The 22,223-nt window shown below is 42.5% G+C and overlaps 1 non-coding gene across 1 annotated transcript; it reads left to right on the forward strand.

The window, feature by feature from the left end:
• The first annotated feature begins 9,668 nt into the window (after nucleotides 1-9,668).
• On the forward strand, nucleotides 9,669-9,741 carry TRNAF-GAA. The gene has a single exon. It is a non-coding gene; the product is annotated as a tRNA-Phe (tRNA).
• Nucleotides 9,742-22,223: the final 12,482 nt, after the last annotated feature.

The raw sequence follows: 22,223 nt of genomic DNA on the forward strand, positions 1-22,223 counted from the left end.
TGAAAGTAATTAGGCCTCAAGAGTCTCAAAACAAGTGTTAACAGCAGAGGATGTCCAGGTTCTTGACGTCTTGAACAAAGGATTGGACAAAACGCACAAAGTAAGAAAAGAATGAAGAAGCAAACGTAGAGATTTATTGAAAACAAAAGTTCACTCCACAGGGTGGGAGCCAACGATTACAGAATTTTCTGGGATTTAAATACCGTTTAGAGGTTTCCCATTGGTTACTTAGTGTACGCCCTATGTAAGTAAAGCAGTGGTCTGTGATCAGTCTGATTAGTTGCAAGAAGGGACCAATCAGAGGCTGAAGCAGTTACAAAGTTACACCCTATGCAAACTTATGATTGGTTGTGGAAAGTGACCAATCAGAGGCTAAAGTGAAGTTATAACGTTATACTCCTATGCAAATGAAGACTTGGCCTGCGACCAACCCTATTGGTTGCGGGAAAGGACCATCAAAAGTACTTTCTTCAGTTTTTCATCTGCCACGCAGAAAAGAGGGGGTTGCAGAGGAAGTAGTCTCTGGTCCTTTTGTTACTTGGAAGTGGAAAATTGGGGTTTTCCTTTTGATTTATTTCTAAGAAGTCAGCGTGAATTGGCCTATGTTCCCTGCCTTCAGAGCCTATTCTCCTATCTCACAAGATTGGCATAGAAATTCTTCATGGGCTCAGGGAATGCGCCAGTTTAGTGTAAGCAGCAAGATTCAGCACTGAGTAAATCCGGAAAGACCATTTGCCTTGAAACTTAATATCCCTAAAGTATATGTTACCATAAATTAAAGCAAACTTCTGTTCTGATAAGGTTGGTCTTAAAAGGGAGAAACAAGCATAAACAAGTATAACAACTCTGACCTGGGGCCTGAGACCTAAGTTCTAGTCTTACCTCTGTCACCAGATAACTGGGTCACATTGGGAGTCATTAACCTCTCTGGTATTTCATTGATTCACACATGGGGTACAGGCATTGTCCCTTACATTTTGTAAATATTACACAAGCACCAATATGATTGAATATCCTTGTATATTTCTTATTAGGACAAAGAACAGCACTTGAATTTTATTTCTTGCATTTTTTTGGGGGGGCGGCAAGTAAGGAAGCATCAATCATTCCCAAACTGAAGCATTTCTCCTTATCCAACTATCTAGGTAATTATTGTCATGAGGGTAAAATGTGGTGTCTGAATAGGGTTCTTTGGCCTGTGGTTTGATAGATTCCTTCCTGCCTGTCAAGAAAGAATCAGGCATCAATGGGAAACACATGTCGAACGAGAGGGTTGGGTTGCAGTTTTATTCCCTTCTGAATTGTATGTAAGCTTGTGTGACTGGGAAAATCGGAGTCAACTTTTCCAACTGCAAATGAGGAGAATAGGCTAGAGAGCTGAGTGGTAGAATCTTGGACTAGGGTCCTGCTTTCTATCTCACTAATTGGAAGAGTCCTGGACATGTGCCCTGACCACTCCAACCACAGAAGGACTGAGGACAGTGGGTTCAGTGAGGCTTCCCTTAGAGTCCTGCCTGAGGCCTGACCACAGAAAGCAGCAAAACTCCACTATCCCCTCCTGTCACCCTCTCCTGCCCATACACTAAAGTCCTTTAGAAAAATCCTGGCCTGTGTGTGCAATGAAGATAGGGAGGAAGGGTGGAGAAGAGCTGCCTTGACTCCAAGACTTTTATACTAAACACTACATTTCTGAGTAAAAGTGAGGGGTGTGGGTTGGGCACAGTGGCTCATGCCTGTAATCCCAGCACTTTGGGAGGCCGAGGTGAGTGGATCACCTGAGGTCAGGAGTTTGAGACCAGCCTGGCCAACATAGTGAAACCCCATCTCTACTCAAAATACAAAAATTAGCTGGGCATGGTGGTGGGTGCCTGTAATCCCAGCTACCCGGGAGGCTGAGACAGGAGAATCGCTTGAACCCAGGAGGTGGAGGTTGCAGTGAGCTGAGATCGTGCCATTGCACTCCATCCTGGGCCACAAGAGGGAAATTCCATCTCAAAAAAGAAAAAAAAAAAAAAAAAAAAAGTGAGGGGTGTGAGGAATAGGCCAGTGAGAGGAGATGGAGTTAAGGGATACAAATAAATAAATAATAAATAAACACAACTAGAGAAGTGGATGAAAGTGACGGAAAGTGTTGGAAAGATTTCCCCTTTGCCTTTAGGGTTCAGTGGGCAGTGGTAGGGGTTGTGAATTAACTGAAAATAGACAGATTAATGGGAGAAAAATTTTAACTCACACGCATGTGGGAACATTCAAATGAAAAGGCTGGCTGAATAGCTACGGATAAGGGTTTATATACTTGCTTAAGAGGGGGAAAGAGGGAGAGAGAGGACTTCTGTGGGAGATATATGAGCTTTTAGGAGAGACAAATGGCTTTAGGGAAACAATGGAAGGTAGGACAGTCTGTGATAATGTTTGTTTATGCAGTTTCGTATCCCAGTGCTAATAGTCTCCTTCCTTGCTGGAAATTCCCCCAGAGACAGAGGACTATGGCAGCTTCCTTCTTGGAAGGCTGTGCCTTTCCTCAGGCAATAGAAGCTCAGAAAAGTCTTCTTGCTGCATCTGTTGTATCTCAAATGTCTTCAGTTTAATCTTTATACCATTTTGGTGAGTGACAAGTCCCTACAAAAGTCAAGAATATGAAGCCCCCAGGAGGTTGAAAGGAAAACAGGACCAAAGTGCACAGGCTTCTCCGAGTCGTGGCCTCATTTTCTGAGCCCCTGGTCATTGAACATCAGCTGTGTACCTCAGTGGGTTAAAGGAAGAGACTGGCTGATTTAGGCTCTCTGATTTTTTTTTTTTTTTTTGAATTATTAAGGGATTTAGGAAACTCGTGTGTTAAATTTATTTCATTTGATTTCTCTAGGTGAATAATCAGGCCTTATCCTTCATGGTTGAATAAGGGTAGGGTGGGAAGATGAGGAGATGGGGACTGAAATGTAGTTGGGAGTCTGGCCCACTTCATCAAAAGGCAGAGACAAGCAATTAAGCTAAGAAGTATTTAAAGAGCATCCAAGCCTCTGAAACTCAAGTTCTAGAATCCAAGTTTTCTGGCCTGTAGGGTATTGTGCAAAATCCACATGATTAGCTAGGCGTTTGCTTGATGGATGTGGGAGGATTGGATTAGAACATATGAAAAGCTTGGTAGGTCGTTCTGAGTATAATTTACTTAATTGTTTCTGGCCTGGTAAGTATACCCAGAGGCTTGATATTGATGTATGTGATTCAACAAAAACAAAAAACAATAAGGTCTTTATGGACTTGTGGTTTAATGGCTTTAAATAAATTAACTTCTTTTGAATCACTTCAGCACACTGATGATCTTTGCGATCTGTTAATTTTTTAAAATACTTCTCCCGTAAGTTACAACTTTAATATATAACTTCGGAGAAATCGCTTTGTATCCATCAAACAACTTCCTTCAAAAAGCATACCATGCCCATAAAAAAGCATCTGCAGGAAAAAACTGGTCCCTAACCCTAGATTCAAGTTTGGGTTTTTGATTCTCATGCCAATTTTTCATTGAAACAGAGTCTTTATGAAAAATATTAAGAGCATTTGGTGCAAGGTAAAGAATATGCTCTCTGGGTCAGCAGTCAGCGCTATATCAGTTTGTGTAACTGCTGTGGACTAAAAAATATATCCCCCCAAAATTAATATGTTGACAACCTAACCCCAATGTGACTGTATTTGGATATAGCGTTTTCGGGAGGTAATGAAGGCTAAAGAGGTTGTAAGCGTGGGTTTCTAATCTGATAGGACTGATGGCCTTGTGAGATGTGGAAGCCTTCTCTCTCCACATACATACACACACGGAGGAAAGGTTATGTGGGCACACAGAGACGGTGGCCTCGGCAAGCCAGGAAGACAGCCCTCACCAGGAACCCAGTCCTCCAAAGCCTTGATCTTGGACTTCCCAGTTTCCAAAATGTGAAAAAATAAATTTCTGCTGCTTAAGCCACCCAATCTATGGTATTTTGTTATAGCAGCCCAAGAAGACCCATACAGTAATCTCAAGCAAGTTACTTATTAGTGCCTCCGAAGCAGTAGTGTAAAATTTGTGGTCAGGCAAAATAAATGCTAAATTCTCTTCCAGCTCTTAGCTATAGTATGATTCTAATTGAAATTGTCTTGGCTCAAGAAGACCACGAAACGTTTCTTATTTATTTATTTTATTTTAAAAACAAATCCGAGGGTTTTTTTTTTTTTCTTTTTTCTTTTTTTTTAAGACAGGGTCTCACCGTGTCACCCAGGTTGGAGTGCATGGTGTGATCACATGATCACAGCTCACTGTAGCCTCACCCTCCCAGGCTCAAGCGATTCTCCTTCCTCACCCATTAAAGTCAAGTAGCTAGGATCACAGGTGTGTACCACCACACCCGGTTAATTTTTTAAATTTTGTTTTGTTTTACGACAGAGTCTCTCTCTGTTGCCCAGGCTGGAATGCAGTGGCATGATCTCAGCTCACTGTAACCTCTGCTTCCTGAAATCAAGCGATTCTCTTGCCTCAGCCTCCTAAGTAGCTGGGATTACAGGCCAGGTGCCACTATGCCTGCCTAATTTTTGTATTTTTAGTAGAGATGGGGTTTCACCATGTTGGCCATGCTGGTCTTGAACTCCTGACCTCAAGTGATCCACCTGCCTTGGCCTCCCAAAATGCTGGGATTACAGACCTGAGCCACCTCGCCCGGCCCAATTTTTTTTTTTTTTTTTTTTTTTTTTTTTTTTTTGTAGAAACAGAGTTGTTGCCCAGGCTGGCTTCAAACTCCTTGGCTCAAACGATCCTCCAGTCTCGGTCTCCCAAAATGTTAGGATTGTAGGTGTGAGTCACTGTGCTTGGTCTGAGTTTCAAATTTTTAGAAAAGTTGTAAAATGATACAGAAGAGTTCCATATACCTTTTACTCAGATACACCAAATTTTAATATTTGTTTCTATTTTTTATATTCTTTTCACATATACACATGCATGTGTCTATATGTTTACATATATAATCATATGTATGCATACTATCATTTATTTTCAGAATCTATTTGAGAGTGGATTGTCTCTCATCCCTTAATAGTTCAGTATATACTTCCTGAAACAAGGATATTTCTTACCTAACTATGGTTGCCAACTTCAGGAAATTTCACATTGATAAAACACTCTCATCTAATCTGCAGCTCATGCTCCAATTTCATTAGTTGTCCCAATAACACCCTTTAAAGCATTTCCTCCCCAGAATAGGAACCAGTCTGGGATTACACATTGCATTGAGTTGTTGTGTTTCTTTCACCTCCTTGCATATGGAACAGTTCCTCAGCTTTTCTTTGCTTTCGTGACTTAACAGTTTTGAATAATACAGGCCATTTATTCACTAGGATGACCTTTACTTGGGGTTTGTATAATGCTGCTCCATGATTAAACTTAGGTTCTGCTTCCCTGCCTGGAACACTGTGTGTGTTGTGTCTTTTACAGGGCATCACGATAGAAGGCACATGATAACCGAATGTCCTACATTGGTGATGCTAATTTTGATGACTGGATCATGGCATTGTCTGTTTTCTCCACCATGCAGTTTAAGCAATCTGTGGAGAAATACTTTGAGGCTATGCAATGATCCTGCTCCTCGTTTAACTGTCCCCCCTTAGATTTATCCTCCATTGATGATTCTTGACTGAATCAATCTTTACTATGATGTTTGGGAAATGGTGATGTCCAGTGCTACTACTACCTCCAAATTTGTCAGTCTGCATAATTCATTCAGCTGTGAGTCCTCAATTCCTCCCCTGCATCCACCACACACAATTATTGTACTAAAGGACTTCTATTTTATTCAAAGGATAAATAATTCATTAATATTCTTATTTATTTTGATGCTCAGATTGTCCCAGTGTTGGCCAGTAGGAACCCCTTCAAACTGGTTCCCAGGTCCTTTTGACATACCCTCGTCATTTAAAAAATACTTTTGAGAAATATTGATTAAAATCACAAGCCCCCAAAAATATGTGTGTGTGTGTGTGTGTGTGTGTGTATGCATGTGCACTGTGGAATCCCAAGGAGCAAACTGAAGGAGAGATTAATTAACAGCCATTTAAAATTTTATCAGAAGCGGGGCACAGTTGTGCGTGTCTGTAATCCCAGCTACCTGGGAAGATCCCTTGAGCCCAGGAGTTCAAGACCAGCCTGGGCAATAAATGGAGCAAGACTCCCGCCTCAAAACAAACAAACAACAACAAAAAAAAAACCCACAAAAATTTATTAGCTGTTTTAACTATACGCAACATACTCTCTTTAGTTTTATTATTCTCAGATCTGCTAGTTAGTTCTCATAATTAGTTGGTTTTTTTTAATCATAGGTAATTAGACTGGAGTTGGCCAAAATCCGCGAGCTCATTTGGAAAACAGGACTGTAGCTTACACAGTTTCTTTTCAACACAGAGTCTTCTTAAACATCTTTATCCTCATTTTGAATGCCAACTTCTTTATCACCTGTCTCTTCTTACTATGATGTGCCTGCACAGATTTTCGCTTCACTTTATTTAGCCTGTGGCGCTTGGTCTTCTTCGATGTTCTGACAGTTCTTCTTGCCACTGCAATCTTGCTGAGTAAAGCAAGGTTTTCCCCAAACTCATAATAATTTTTATTCACTTTCTCTGTTCACAGACAGCTCTTACTATCTCGGTAATTTTTTCCAATGTCCCCAGGCCAAAAGAAATGCCGAACAATTTCTTTTATTAAGTACTCAGGTCCAAACAACTTAATAAGGATTTATGTCCAACAACTTCGTAGCTACTTCAAAAATATTGTACATATAATTGAAAGAAAAGTTACATTTTCATGTCATTCCTTTTTTTTTTTTTAAGGGCAGCCTCCCAAGCCAGAGTAGGCTCAGAGAGACTCCCTAATTTCATTCTTGCCACAGTTAACTAGCTAACTTACTGGTGGGATGTGTGTATCCTGGACAGTGTATAATTTCTTAAGCTTGGAAACAGATTGGACATCTCAACCCTAATTTCATATTCCCTGTTGATTCATGGGTACTTTTTATCATGCTGAAAGAGATGACATCATTGATAGAAATGTAATCTCTTGCCGAAACAATGAACTACTGAGTAGTTTGCATAGTGTTCCACAGATGCCAAGCATCCTTATGTTACTCTCAAAATGTAAAATATTCTTCAGTGCCCTGTGGATTCACTGCAGCCACCCAGGGCTCTTCACTGCAGTTTTGGAACCATGGCACTAAGTCCCAGAAACTTTCAGTCTCCTTTGTAAAACAGCAACAATAAATATTGGGTTGATGTTGAAGATCTTTTCACTAACAGGAAAACCTGGGGGAAAACCTGGGGAGAAACCTGGAGAACATCAAGCTGAGGCTTTCACAAAGTTTATCAAGTAGGTGATCACATTGTTTATTTATCTTCCAGTCATTCCAAAACACTTTTAACTATTTTTGTTGTTGTTTTGTTTTGAGACAGAAAGTCTCACTCTGTCGCCCAGGCTGGAGTGCAGTGGCGCAATCTCAGCTCACTGCAACCTCCACCTCCCAGGTTCAATTGATTCTCCTGCCTCAGCCTCCCAGGTAGCTGGGATTACGGGTGCGCACCACCATGCCCGGCTAATTTTTGTATTTTTAGTAGAGACGGGGTTTTACTGTGTTAGCCAGGCTGGTCTTGAACTCCTAACCTCAAGTGATCCACCTGCCTAGGCCTCCCAAAGTGCTGAGATTACAGGCATGAGCCACTGCGCCCGACCTTACTTTTAACTGTTTAACAGTAAAAAGGCTACTACCACTGAGAGTTCTGGGACAACATATATAAACAAAGACTGTCCTGGACACCCAGCTTATCCATGACATCTCTCACAACACTTCCTTTCTAAAATCAACTTTTACTAAACAAATGATCACTATGACAATGTAGTGTCTATTATCTCACAATTTGCCAAGGGATCTCATTACATTAAATCACAAAACAATGTTTCTTGGTTGCACTCTTCCTTCTCCTCTCTCTCTTACCCTGTTCCTCCATTTTCCATTTGATCCTGCTCGGACCTTTGCTACCCATCCCCAGCCCAGACTATCCCATCGAACTTATCTGCCACTTTCCTAGTTACCCAGGATTTGATTTCCTAGGTGACAATGCATGAAGCGGCTGGTTTGCAGGTGTGACTAGAAGACAAGAAAGCTAGACATTAACACCATGTCACAGCCCGTAGATGTGTTATCCCATCACTCTCTAACATATATTTTGAGACTTCCTAGATTTGATTTTAACCCAAAGACACAACTTTTGTAAAATTTAAGAAGCTGAGCTATCTCATGATTCAATCCAGTAAGGAGTAGCCAGCCGGCAGCCCAAGAGTCGTTGAAAATAATTCGTCTTGCCTGCAGTGTTTTGAGGAGAATGGGAAAGGTAGCTACATTCAGAACACACAAGAAAGCCTGTTAAAGGCCTCTTTTCCCATCTCTTTTCAGATGTACGATCCTCACAGGGCGGCTGCCCAAAATTTCTCCCTCTTCCACTCCAAGCTCCCCAAACCCTTCTCTGAACGCGGTCCAGCCCCAAGTTCTCTTTGGTCTCTCTCTCATCCTTAGCTGCTGACTTCTGTTAAATCGGAAGCTCTTCGGTTTTTTTGAATTTAAAAGGCAGCTATGCTAACCACTATACCATCAACGCCTCAGCTCTTTTTTGGATTTGGCACAATAAAGGAACCCAGAAACTCTCTTTCTTGTAAGGGAGGAGGCTTGGCGGAGAAAATAGAGATTGCAAACATTTCTAATTTTGTATTTTTTCTCTTTGGCATTTGAAGCCAGCCAGCCACCCATCCATCCATCCATCCATCCATCCATCCATCCATCCATCCATCCATCTATCCTATCTATCCATCCATCCAAATTGGCTGTGAAGCTTCCACTTAAATGCAAAACTCTAAAGAGCAGGGTAAGATCCCTGCCTTGAGAGATTACAATTTAATTGGAGACAAAAATTAAAAATGGAAAAAGTAAGATGTTTGGGAAGTAAAGAATGTCTGCCCCTGGCACGTAGTGGGTTCTTCAGAAACATTTGTTGACTCGTGTGGGAACTAGCATTGACTGAATAATCATCGTTAGTGAGCTCACTAAGCATTTATTTGCCTGTCAGGCTCCATGCAAACAGGTGATGATGAAGGTGGACATTTCCCCGGCTGCAAACTCCTCTCCAGAGGCCAGTCTAACGATACCTGCCCCGTACATCCAATCGTATTGGGCCTACACGGCTCCTCACCTGGGGCCTGGAACTTTTCGGAAAGCAAGGAGACAAACGTGCACAGTCATAGGCAGGGGCGGATCGACGGGAAGGGGCTACCAGGCCTGGGCAAGAGCTCGCCGAGGCGACTCCGCTGCTCCGGATCTCGCCGGGACCAGCCCCAGGAGGACTGAACCAGCATCCCGAGGAGCCGCCATGGGGACCCGGCCTCAGCTCCTGGGCTGTGCCGGCTGCGCGCGCCGAGAGCGATCTAAGAAAAAGTAAGGCGTGTGTGCAGTGCGCCTAGTGGCAGCGTGGAAGCAGTGAGGAGGAAGAATTCCGACGACACCGTTTAACAGGACAAGGAAGAAATGCTGTAAATGATCACCAAGAAAAGACAAGCATGACAATTGGACGCAAAGCTCTCAGTGATAGTTTACTCCGGAGACAGTTACAAGCGTGCCGAAATAGCTCAGTTGGGAGAGCGTTAGACTGAAGATCTAAAGGTCCCTGGTTCGATCCCGGGTTTCGGCAGCTACTTTTAAATCCTGACTTCAAGAACTCAAATTTTGTAAGACTCTCAGTCCACGATACCCTGGCCCATTCCTTCAAGCCCAAGCAAAAACTGAGACTTGAAGGGTGAACGAGGAATGAAACAGTCGTTCCCAGCCACCCCTAGGAGCAGGATCCCCTCGCACAACCGCTTCCGGGCCGTTTCCTGGAGGCGTGCGGAGAAGCTGCCGCGCCTGCGCGCCGCGGAATCTGGGGCCGGGACCCAGAGCCACCCTTGGCGCCCAGAGACGCGAACGACCCAGGCCGCGGTGGCGAGACGGGCCGCGCGCCCCCTGGGGGGCTGGTGTGACAACCGAGGCTCCAATGGGAGGAGGTCTGGTCTGTCCACGGGGCCAGCAAAACACCTTCATCCCAAGTTCATCGCATTCCTTCTAAGTATCCGACTTTGAATAAAAAGCAAAACTGCTGCGTTGTCAGATGGCCCCCACCTGGCGTTGCAGGTGAACGGAACCCAGTGCTGGTTATTTCTGGTTAAAGGCGCATGGAGGCCCGCCCTGGGTCTGGCCCTGTGGTGGTGCCACCAGGTTACTTGCCCAGCGGTGAAGGATGGCAGCTTTACAGCTCCCCGACGCATCAGACTAAAGAACGTTAGCCAGGGTCTGCACTGGTGGTTCTCAAAGTGCGGTCCCCAGATACGCAGCATCAGCACCGCCTGAGAACTACTTAGAAATGCACGTTCTCGGCCCTGGATAGGCAGCTCTGGCGGTGGGGCCCGGCAGCGGGTGTTTAAACAAGCCACGGCTCTAGACGTTCCTTTCTATTTCTAAAAGAGCCCTTGCTTTCCCAAGACTGTTGCTGTGAACCAGCTTTTTCCTTTTGCTGTCTTTTTCACACTTGAAATACAACTTTGACACGTGCTCGAAATTACTATTTCTGAGATTTTTTGTTTTCACGTGTGGGTGGGCGTGGGTATGCAGGGGCATCAACTTCCCGGCTACCTGTGGGAGCCCACCTCAAGGCCAAACTGGTGTCGTACAGTCAAGAAAATAGAGGCCCAGAAGCCTGATGTTATCTTGTATGACTGGTGGGAACTGAACCAAGACCCAAGGGGAGAAGTTGCAGGGATGTAGATCTAAATTTTAAAAGTAAGAAATATATATTTGTGTCGTTGGAAAATAGAATAGTCAGTTTAGTGCGGTGGCAGGTTGCTGGACAGCAGATGAAGGACAATTGTGAGATGTATGCATTAGGGTCTTGCTTATTTTCTGGTTCTGCTGTTTTGAGGGGGAAGGGAAACTCATATTTATGAACTACTGTGTGTTCTCCTTTATTCATTCATTCTCTAATTGGACGTTAATTCCTAACCTCCCACTACGAGCCAGCATTATTTGCTCTTCATAACAACTTTATGAAGTACATATTATTATCCCCATTTTACACATAACAGCCTTTGCAGGGTTGCAAGAATTAAACATAAGCTATGTTTGTTAGGCAGCTAACCTTGCTACCTCCTAAATGTTACCATAAGTGAAAAGTTGTTGAGATACATAAGAAAGGTGTGAATAAACATACAGGTACTTGTATGAGGGAAATAAAAGTTTTTATCTGGCTCACCAGAAAAGGCTCTATGGAGCAGTGGGTCCTCACCCAGAGAAGATATTTATATACATATAAAATATATATATATAAATATGTAGTATATATGCTATATGTAGTGTATATTATATATACTATATATTTTTATATAGAGAGAGTAGTAGTAGTTGTTGTTTTGTTTTATTTATTTATTTATTTTTTTGAGACGGAGTCTCACTCTGACGCCCAGGCTGGAGTGCAGTGGTGTTCCTGGTTCAAGGGAGTCTCCTGCCTCATCCTCCCGAGTTGCTGGAATTACAGGCACCCACCACCATGCCCAGTCAATTTCTGTATTTTTAGTGGAGATGGGTTTTCGCTATGTTGGTCAGGCTAGTCTTGAACTTCTGACCTCAAGTAATCCACCTGCCTTGGCCTCCCAAAGGGCTAGGATTACAGGCATGAGCCAGAGTGCCTGGTCCAGATTTCTTAGGTAGGGAAAGATTTAACAGGAGTGCCATCAGCTATCACATTTCTAAAGAGTAGGGAAAGGATGCAGGTTCTGGGGTGACAGTGACTTTCATTTCAGACAACCTGAGGTCTGAGCACTCTGCCCAAGATAATGTTAGCGATGGTGAATCTGTGCGGGTCTGCAGCAATCTCAATTCTTGCCTCCTCAGAAGAAAGAATTCGACTGAGGGGCATATGGCAGAGTGAGAGATGAACGCAAGTTTTACAGTGGGAGTGAAAGTTTTAAAAAAGTTTAGAGCAGGGTCAGGCACGGTGGCTCATGCCTGTAATCCCAGCACTTTGGGAGTCCGAGGCAGGCGGATCACTTGAGGTCAGGAGTTTGAGACCAGCCTGGCCAACATGGTGAAACCCCATCTCTACTAAAAATACAAAAATGAGCTGGGCGTGGTGGTGCAAGCCTATAATACCAGCTACTTGGGAGGCTGAGGCAGGAGAATCCATTGAACCCGGGAGGCGGAAGTTGCTGTGAGCTGAGATTATGCCACTGCACTCCAGCCTGGGCGACACGAGTGAGACTCCATCTCTTAAAAAAAAAAAAAAAAAAAAAAAAAAAAAAAAAAAAAGTTTAGAAGCAGGAATGAAAGGAAGTAAAGTACACTTGGAAGAGGGCTAAGTGGGCCACTCGAGAGATCAAGAGCCCTGTTTGACCTTTGACGTAGGGTTTAATACATTGGCATTTCCAGGGTCTTGCATCTCTTCTTCCCTAATTCTTCCCTTGGGGTGGGCTGTCGCATGCACAGTGGCCTGCTAGTGCACGGGAGGGGGGCATGCAGAGTGTGTTTACTGGCGTTGTACCCATGCTCACTTGAGGCATTCTTCCTTTACCAGCTGAATGTTCCTAGAACGTCATGTACCAGTTAAAAGCCGCCATTTTGCCTCTTAGTGCGCATGCTTCAGCCTACTCGCCCAACTCCTGAGATCTTACCAGGAAACTGATGACCAGTTTCAGGTTTTTTCTGTTTGGAGCCTGCCTTTCCCTAGTGCTGGCTGCGACCAATTACTATTTTAGAGAAACAGTGTAACAACCACCTGCCCATCACCTGTTGGTCTCCTGACATTCCTTGGTGGGGAGAGGGGCTCTCCTGCCCTGCTCGTGCCTGACTAGCTCCCTATTGAAACAGTAAGACCAGCTACTGGCTATTGGTGTGGGTGGGGGAAGGATGGAGGCGCACACCTGGTTAGTACCAAAGATAAACCAGACACTATGTAACGTGGTAAGGACAGATGGTAATCATAATGTACTATTGCAATAGGGAAGAGGGTCCAGAGTGAACTGAACTCAACTTTAATTTGTACAGAGGTGACTGGGCATTTTGAAGGGACAATGAAGGATAAGGGAGAGAAACCAGTGGGACTTCAGCAGAGTCAGGAAGGTGAAAACTGACAAAGGATTGACGCATGTAAATGCTGATTAGGCAGCTGTGTCTGCTAGCTGGCAATGATCAAAGTTCGGATTCTGTCCTTCCAGAGACTGGGAGACACTGACTTTATCCTTCATGATGATTACATTGTAAAGGAATGGTTTTTAGGTCCTTGATTGCCTTTGTAGGAGATACACAGCCATCTCAAAGGGACAGAGGAAGGAGTCACAATTGTAAGTCCTTTTTAGTAAGTGCTCTGAGAAAGTGCCAGGAGCCTTTCATCAGATGGTGCATAGAATTTTTTTGGCAGTCTTGGGCTTTCTCAAGCAGGCACTCTGAGGGGGTTGAGGCCTGGTCTAGAAGGGGGCTCAGAGAACCCTGGCTAGCATTTGTCAAGGAGAGAATCCCTGTCATTAGAAGCGTGAGGAGGGGAGGGTGAAGTGGGGGAGTTAGGCAGGCCTCTATTTTTTGGCTGAGAAGGCTTTTCAGGACTTGTGGCAGGGAGGAGTGATCAGGAAGCAGGTGGGCAGCATTAAAAAAATACACACACCGGTTATATATATGAAATAAAGGAAGACCACCACGTGAGAAAGCAAAGGCAGTTTATTCAGAGCTTGCTATAGCAAGGGAGTCAGCCACCATCACTGGCATTTGGGAGAGACTCAAAGGCAGGCAGGGGAGTGGAAGAGCTTTACAGCAGACACAAGGTATGGCTTCAGGTGTACCCCGATTGGAGGGTGTTGGTCTGGGAAGCTGGAGTTGGCTGAGAACCGGCAGCCATGTGATTATTTAAGGAGTCTTTTGTGGTTGGTCCTAAGTTGGAAGTGAGGACAAAAATGAGGAAAGCTGTCAGTTATTGATCAATTCCTGGCTGTTTGGGATTAATTATTACAAAAGTTATTGTTTAGCTTCCCAGATTGTTATTTCCCAGACTTCTTGAAAGTCTGGCGTTAGCAGAGGGGCTTGCTGGACTGAAAATTGTAGATAAGGGGTTGGTTTCCTGGGCAGGTTATGGTCACAGTTCTGTTTTTATGTATGGTCTGACCATGGCCTATTTGGATATTCAATTTTATAATATCTATTTTACCTGAAGAGCAAAAGTTTAAAAATGTGATCTGATCATTTTTATTATCTTCTGAAGTGTGATGTGCTCTAATAGATGTCAAACACTGTCACTTCCCAAGAGTGAAGGCTGAGAAAGATTGAACATCAGGTGTCTCCTGGGAACCCAACTGATGCCATGATCACACTTTATAACTTAGGAGGCTATAAAGGGTGAAGGCTGGGAGAATAGGGTCACCCCTTCCTTTAGAAAAGAAATGCTTTCAGTGGGAAAGAACACCATCATCATTAAACATTTATAAGCGTTAATGCTCAGCCCGGCTATTTTGTCAGCAGAAAGGTTGTGAATGTCTCCTCTTGCTTCAGGCAATTTATCGGGGTGGGAGCAGAAAGGCATCTTTTCTCAAATTTCCTTGGAAAGCTTTTTAGAAAGAAACCTGGGACATATGCCTTGTCTGGGGAGTTTCTAAAATGACACACAAACGTATTGCTGAGCAAATGTTTATTTCTTAATTGTTTTAGATACTATATTCATTTTAGGTTGGAACTGTGATATAGTGAAGCTGCTATAATTTTTATACATAATAAAACCAGATGAGTATTTAATAATTCATTAAGGCCTTTTGTGTAATCAGTGTGTACATACATTAATGCTCATTTCATTAGTCTTGGATCATACTTATCCTCTTTTAAATGGATGGTGGTTTATGTTTTCTTTTGTTATACTATTTGTCATATCTCAGATTTATTTGATGTTGAGTCCTTGGCCAGAAATAAAACTTCTGTGTGGATTTGTTACAGGTTCCAGGAATATACAGTTCCTGTACAATCATCCTTCATATGTAGTGTCACAATGGATTACATTGTTTAGCTTCCTTTTCTTTTTTTTTTTTTTTTTTTTTTTTTTTTTTTTTTTTTTTTTTGAAACGGAGTCTCGCTCTGTCGCCCAGGCTGGAGTGCAGTGGCTGGTTCTCAGCTCACTGCAAGCTCCGCCTCCCGGGTTTATGCCATTCTCCTGCCTCAGCCTCTGAGTAGCTGGGACTACAGGCGCCCGCCACCTCGCCCGGCAAGTTTTTTTTTGTATTTTTTATTAGAGATGGGGTTTCACCGTGTTAGCCAGGATGGTCTCGATCTCCTGACCTCGTGACCCGCCCGTCTCGGCCTCCCAAAGTGCTGGGATTACAGGCTTGAGCCACCGCGCCCGGCTTAGCTTCCTTTTCTAATGGATTATCTTGGAGGATCGTCTGCAGTCCCTGCTTAGGCGAGGGCCCGCAGACAGCCCTGCAAATGAAGCTGGACAGTCTGAGCAAGGGAAAAGCTCTTCATCTCAGACACCAAATGCACACATTAGCTCTGTAAATTCCAGTGTTCCTATAATGAGTTGTCTTAAAGCAGGGAGCACAAATATTTTGCTATTTAGTACCTAAATATTTCCTACAGTGCATCTTGAGCAAACTCTCTTTCCCCACATATTTCACTGACTCTCTAGTCCAAAGAATCAAAAATAATGAATAATGACAGTCACCATTTATGGAGTGTCCTCTATGTGCCGGGCATTCTGATAAGCACTTTTCATACACAATCGCATTAAACTCGTCAATAATCCTTTGAGATAGGAGGCATAATTGAATACAAATAAATAGAAAAAAATACATGCTACTAGGAATGCTGTTGTGAAAAATCAGCATAATTCTGAGATGTACTAAAATGAAACATGAGCTCTAAGTATAAAGTATTAGTTCTTCTTTCATACATTGCATTAATGAGATCCATATAGAGCCTTTTTTTTTTTTTTTTTTTTTGAGACAGAGTCTTGCTCTGTTGCCCAGGCCAGAGTGCAGTGGTGTGATCTCAGCTCACTGCAACCTCCGCCTCCCGGGTTAAACTGATTCTCCTGCCTCAGTCTCCTGAGTAGCCGAGATCACAGGTACCCACCACCACGCCTGGCTAATTTTTGTATTTTTAGTAGTGATGGGGTTTCACCATGTTGGTCAGGATGGTCTCAAACTCCTGACCTCAGGTGATCCACCTTCCTTGGCCTCCCAAAGTGCTGGGATTACAGGCGTGAGCCACCGCACCTGGCCATTTTGTTCAGTTTTGATTAACTCAAAAGGAAAGGGTTAAGAAAGAATAACAACATGATTAGCAGAGAGATTCATTTTAAAAAACAACAATAAATGGATATGAACTAGATTTGCCGAGAGAAAAGAAGCTAAGGGTAATTTGATTATTATTATTATTTTTTGAATTTTTAAAATTATACTTTAAGTTCTAGGGTACATGTGCACAACGTGCAGGTTTGTTACATATGTATGCATGTGCCATGTTGGTGTGCTGCACCCATTAACTCGTCATTTGCATTAGGTGTATCTCCCAATGCTATCCCTGATCCCCCCTCCACTCCCCACAATAGGACCCGGTATGTGATGTTCCCCTCCCTGTGTCCAAGTGATCTCATTGTTCAATTCCCACCTATGAGAACATGTAGTATTTGGTTTTCTGTTCTTGCAATAGTTTGCTGAGAATGATGGTTACTATTTTCAAATTACTATTTTTTCAGTAGTAGATAATTTCTAGGAAGATACCACAAGAAGGAATGCACTTAGATAAAGGCAGGAGAGATTTCTAGTTAGAGAAAGACAGGAACCATTCGGTCAGGGTGATTAGATCATTTGACCTAGTTGTGTTACAGGAAAGTATCCATCCAAGATTGGGTGAGCTAGACAACTGCTGTCCAATAGCCATATCTGTGTTCAAACAGGACTGCTAGCCAACTTTTGGCATGTTTGAAAAATCTTCTGAGTTGTTTTTTCTTTGTGCTTGCTGCTGCTGATGGTTCGAGAAGGAATAGGGTGGATTGGCATGAGGTGTGTACAGGGGTAGAGACAAAAAGGGTGGTGGCCTCACTGGATGAATTCTATTACCTCGTTATCTCTTAACACTAAAGTATGACTAGAAGCAAAACCAGCATCTGTCCCTGTGGCTGTGATGAGTTCGTGTGCACATCATAATCATGTGCCCTAGTCAGGCAAAAATGGAAAGCACTTGGCATCCTGAGATAAACCAAAAGAAACCCCCAACAGGATCACCCTGTCCGGTTAGAGGCCCCATAATAAATGAAGCTGTGAGACTTTCCTGAAAGTTATTTATTCTATGTCAAAGAATTTTTTCAGTGACCAGTTCAAAGCTAATTATGAAAACGTCCTTTGTAAATAAGCTACTGTGACAAAATTGCTGTTTTCCCACCATGAACAGAGAAATTGTGAACTTGGCAACATTGGTACTCTTGTGTGTGAACGTGGGTGTGTTTTGGTTTTTTGGGTTTATTTCAGGGTTTCCTGTTTATTTTTGTTTGGTGTTGAAGCTAGACTTTTGAAAGCCTGGACACCCTTGTTTAACTTTCATGCAAGTAAATAACTTTTTGTTTTCCAAAATGCTTTTCACAGAGCTGGTTCCAGAACAAAACATCTGCTTAAAGATAGACTCAGTGTTAGAAAAGTGAAAATCAGAGACCTTTGATTGAGCCTCAGGCAAATGGAAAGGTGGGGAATTGAACCTATGAAGCAGGAGGCAGTATGTGATGATAATTAAGAAAAGAAAATTGCCATTCCATCCTCAGTGGCCTTGTGTGAAGGGAATAGGCATTTAAAGATGGAACGGGCCAGGTGCGGTGGCCCTGTAATCCCTTACACCTGTAATCCCAGCACTTTGGGAGGCCAAGGCGGGCAGATCACTTGAGGTCAGGACTTTGAGACCAGCTTGGCCAACATGGTGAAACCCTGACTCAACTAAAACAATACAAAAGTTAGCTGGGTGTGGTGGTGCGCACATGTAGTCCCAGCTACTTGGGAGGCGGAAGCAGGAGAATTGCTTGAATCCAGGAGGTGGAGGCTACAATTAGCTGATATTGCACCACTGCACTCCAGCCTGGGCAACACAGTGAGACCCTGTCTCAAAAAAAGAGATGGAATACCCGAGAATTCTTGGTCGGTGTGGAGACATGCTAATGTTTGAAGTGCTTGTATGGTAACACAGACATTTAAATGATGTGTCCTGGTAAAAGGGAAGCATACATGCTGCCAGTCTCTTTCATGTCAGTTTCATGATTACCTGGAGGGAAATTTGATAGGCAAGTAGACTCCATAAAATGACCTAAGAAACGGGTATTGAGGTACTATATACACACCTGTATGAAGGCAAATGATGGGACTGATGTTTTCCTAAAATCCATGGTCCTGCCTCTGCAGTCCCTTCCATGACCCCTGTGCGTAGCCAGCGCAGAGCCCCTTGCCTCCACGTTTGTGTGGGTCTCTTTGAATTAAAAACTTTTTTTATGGATACATAATAGCCATACGTATTTATGGGGTACATGTGATGTTTTGACACAAGCGTACAAAGTGTAATGATCAAATCAGGGTAGTTGGGGTATCCATCACCTCAAACATGTATCATTTCTTTGTGTTGGGAACATTCCAAATCCACTCCTCTAATTGCTTCAAAATATATTAGGTTGGTGCAGAAGTAATCGTGGTTTTAAAATTGCAAAACCCACAATTACTTTTGCACAAACCTATACGATAAATTATTGTTAACTATAGTCACCTTATAATGCTACCAAACAGTAGATCTTTTTTTTTTTCTTTTTTTTGAGACAGAGTTTCGCTCCCGTCACCCAGGCTGGAGTGCAATGGCATGATCTTGGCTCACTGCAACCTCTGCCTCTCGGGTTCAAGTGATTCTCCTGCCTCAGTCTCCCGAGTAGCTGGAATTACAGGTGCCCACTGCCACGTCCAGCTAATTTTTGTTTTTTTTTTTGTTTTTTGTTTTTTTTTGAGATGGAGTCTCGCTCTGTCGCCCAGGCTGGAGTGCAGTGGCCGGATCTCAGCTCACTGCAAGCTCCACCTCCCGGGTTTCCACCATTCTCCTGTCTCAGCCTCCCAAGTAGCTGGGACTACAGGCGCCCGCCACCTCGCCAGGCTAGTTTTTTGTATTTTTAGTAGAGGTGTGCTTTCAGCATGTTGGTCAGCTGGTCTCGAACTCCTGACCTCAGGTGATCCACCTGCCGCAGCCTCCCAAAGTGCTGGAATTACAGGCGTGAGCCACTGCATCCGGCCTGAACACTAGATCTTATTCCTACTATCTAACTGTATTTTTGTGCCCATTAGACAACACTTCTTTATTTCCACCTCCCTGCTACTCTTCTGAGCCTTAGGAAACCATCAATCTACTCTTTATCGCCATGGAATCAATTTTTTAGCTCCCACATATGAGTACAAACATGGGTTCTTTGTCTTTCCGTGCCTGTGATATTTCACTTAACATAATGTCCTGCAGTTCCACCCACGTTGTTGCAAATGACAGGATCTCATCCTTTTTTATGGCTGAATAGTGTGTAAGTACCACATTTGCTTTATCTATTCATCTGTTGATGGACTCTTACATTGAGTCTGTATTTTAGCTATTGTGAATAATGCTGCAATAAGCATGGGAGTGCAGACATCTATTAGATATACTGATTTCCATTCTTTTGGATATTTATCTAGCAGTGGGATTGCAGGACCATATGATATTCCATTTTTTGTTGTTGTTGTTGTTGTTTGAGGACCCTTCATAGCGTCCTCCACGATGGTTGTACTAATTTACATTCCCACCAACAGTGTACGAGAGTTCTCCTTTCTCCACATCCTCACCAGCATCTGTCTTTTTGATAAAAGACATTTTAACTGGGATAAGATCATATCTCATTGGGTTTTGATTTGCAATTTCTTGGATGATTAGTGATGTTGAGCTTTTTTTCATGTACCTGTTGGCCATGCATTTGTCTTTTTCTGAGAAATGTCTATTCACATCTTTTGCCCATATTAAAATCAGATTATGTGCTTTTTTGCTATTGAGTTCTTTGAGTTCCTTACATGTTTTAGCTCTATTTGAAATTTGATCCTCCCACAGTCTTTCTCATCTTTACAAAGCATCTGTAATTATTGATTCTACTTTTCAGGTGGTGTTTTAAATGGCCCAAGGAATACGTCTTTCTAACACGTGGACAATGTGAACAAAGGTTTATTCTCTTTCTGCAACCCTTAGTGCCCAGAGCAGAGCATCTATTCCACAATTTGTCCTTTCTATCTTCCTTCTCATCCTATCTTCTTTTTCAATCTCTTTCTTCCACCTCAGAGAATCTATTCTCACATTTTAAAGCTGGAAATTTGAAACAATGTTTTATATTAAATAATTTTTTTTTTAGAATTGATAATTGAGGTACATGGTGGAAAATTCAATCAGAAAAGGAAATATACAACGAAAAACAGTCTTTCCTTTAGCTCTAAGTTCCCCTCTGCAGAGGCAAACTTTGTTACTGGCTGTTAGTATATCTGTTCATAAGTTATTGTTGTATGTCTGTGCACACATTTATATATATATATGTGATATACATCACATTATATATGTATATATATCACATATATATGTATATATAGCACATATATACATATATATCACATTTAAAACAAACAGTGTCATTATTATGCACACCATTGTAAAGCTTTCACCTAAAGATGCACATTACTTCTCCTTTTAATGCTGCCAACACCATACTTTTCCTTTCTTCTTCTTTTTTTTTTCTCACCGATTCTAAACCTGAACTGAGCTTTTAAACCATATTTTGTATTCAGAGGCAGCCTCACCCAATAGCAATCATGTTTATGTTCCCTAATTGATTCAAATTCTAAAGATAATATTGGAAAGTAATTTAATATTAAAGCCATAAATTATATCTCTATTTGAATGGTCTGATCTCGTATCCCAGGAACAATTATTTTATAATATTTTACGAACAATAATTCTGTTATTTGTAAAATAAATAAAACCAGAAAAATTTGGTTTTATTTCTTTTACAAAAGGAAGAGCTGATTTGTTGTGCACGTTTAGCTTTGAGTATGCAGGAATGAAATCCAGGTGTACATAGAAGAAACATTCCTCTTTTAAGCATTTTCTAATAATAGGTTGGTAAATTGCTCATAGAAAAATGCACTCAGATGCCTGTTTATTTCATATCTTATTCCCTTAACGTCACCTTAATTCATATTCATCTTTCAAGTTCTCTCAGGTTTTGAGTCTTCATGAAAAGTTTTCCATGGTTTAAACTAATATCCAGCTCTTTCCACTCTGACCATCCTGAGAGCTTGCAGTCTGCTATGCTCTGGGCATGTGATCCTGTCCCAGCTTTCATTCTCTGTGTTGAACGTGTGTGTTCTTCCTCATGGCAAAATTCTACTGCCCCTCAAAAGGTGGGTTTGATTTCAGGAAGAAGAATTTTCGTATTCTAGTAAAAAAGCCGGGGGCTAAGAATTTTGTAAAAGGTCATAAATGTCTATTGGAGTTCTTTGGAAATGCAGGTGTTAATGTGTCGCCTGGTGGTGGTTGGGACTGAAGGAGGTTGTGTGACCTGGAATAGCTGCAGGGGTGTGGGCTGATACCCCTAGAGGCTAGAGTAGTGCTGGGCTCTCAGAACAAAAGGAAAGGGGCAAGGACAACAGGGAGAGCCAAACCTCCTGGGTAGAAGCAGACAAATCCTGAGAGTGAGGGAGGAGAAGCAGCTGAGTAGCCCAGACAGTTGATCTAACATGTTAGGATGGGGAAGCTTCTGAAAATGATCTTCATCCCAGGCAAAGAGAGAAACTGCAACAAGAGAGCCTGAATGCAACTTCATTCTTTTTCAGTCTGAGTGCTCAATTGTATTTGTGATGGGCACTGGACAGCCCATAACCTGAACGAACCTAAAAATCCAAGTTCAGGGTTCATCACAATGGTCTATGGTTTATACCCTTGAACTCTTATATTGTAGCAAAGACGGATAATGCACCAAATCCATTTGCTTTTTTCACTACAACAGATGAAGAGGGGGAAATGTGGTATAGCAGGAGGCAGGGGAGAAGGCTAATACCAAGGTATTGGGGCTATGTGTATACATACGGCTTG

The sequence above is a fragment of the Rhinopithecus roxellana genome, chromosome 18, assembly GCF_007565055.1.
Source record: "Rhinopithecus roxellana isolate Shanxi Qingling chromosome 18, ASM756505v1, whole genome shotgun sequence".
Lineage (NCBI taxonomy): Eukaryota > Metazoa > Chordata > Mammalia > Primates > Cercopithecidae > Rhinopithecus > Rhinopithecus roxellana.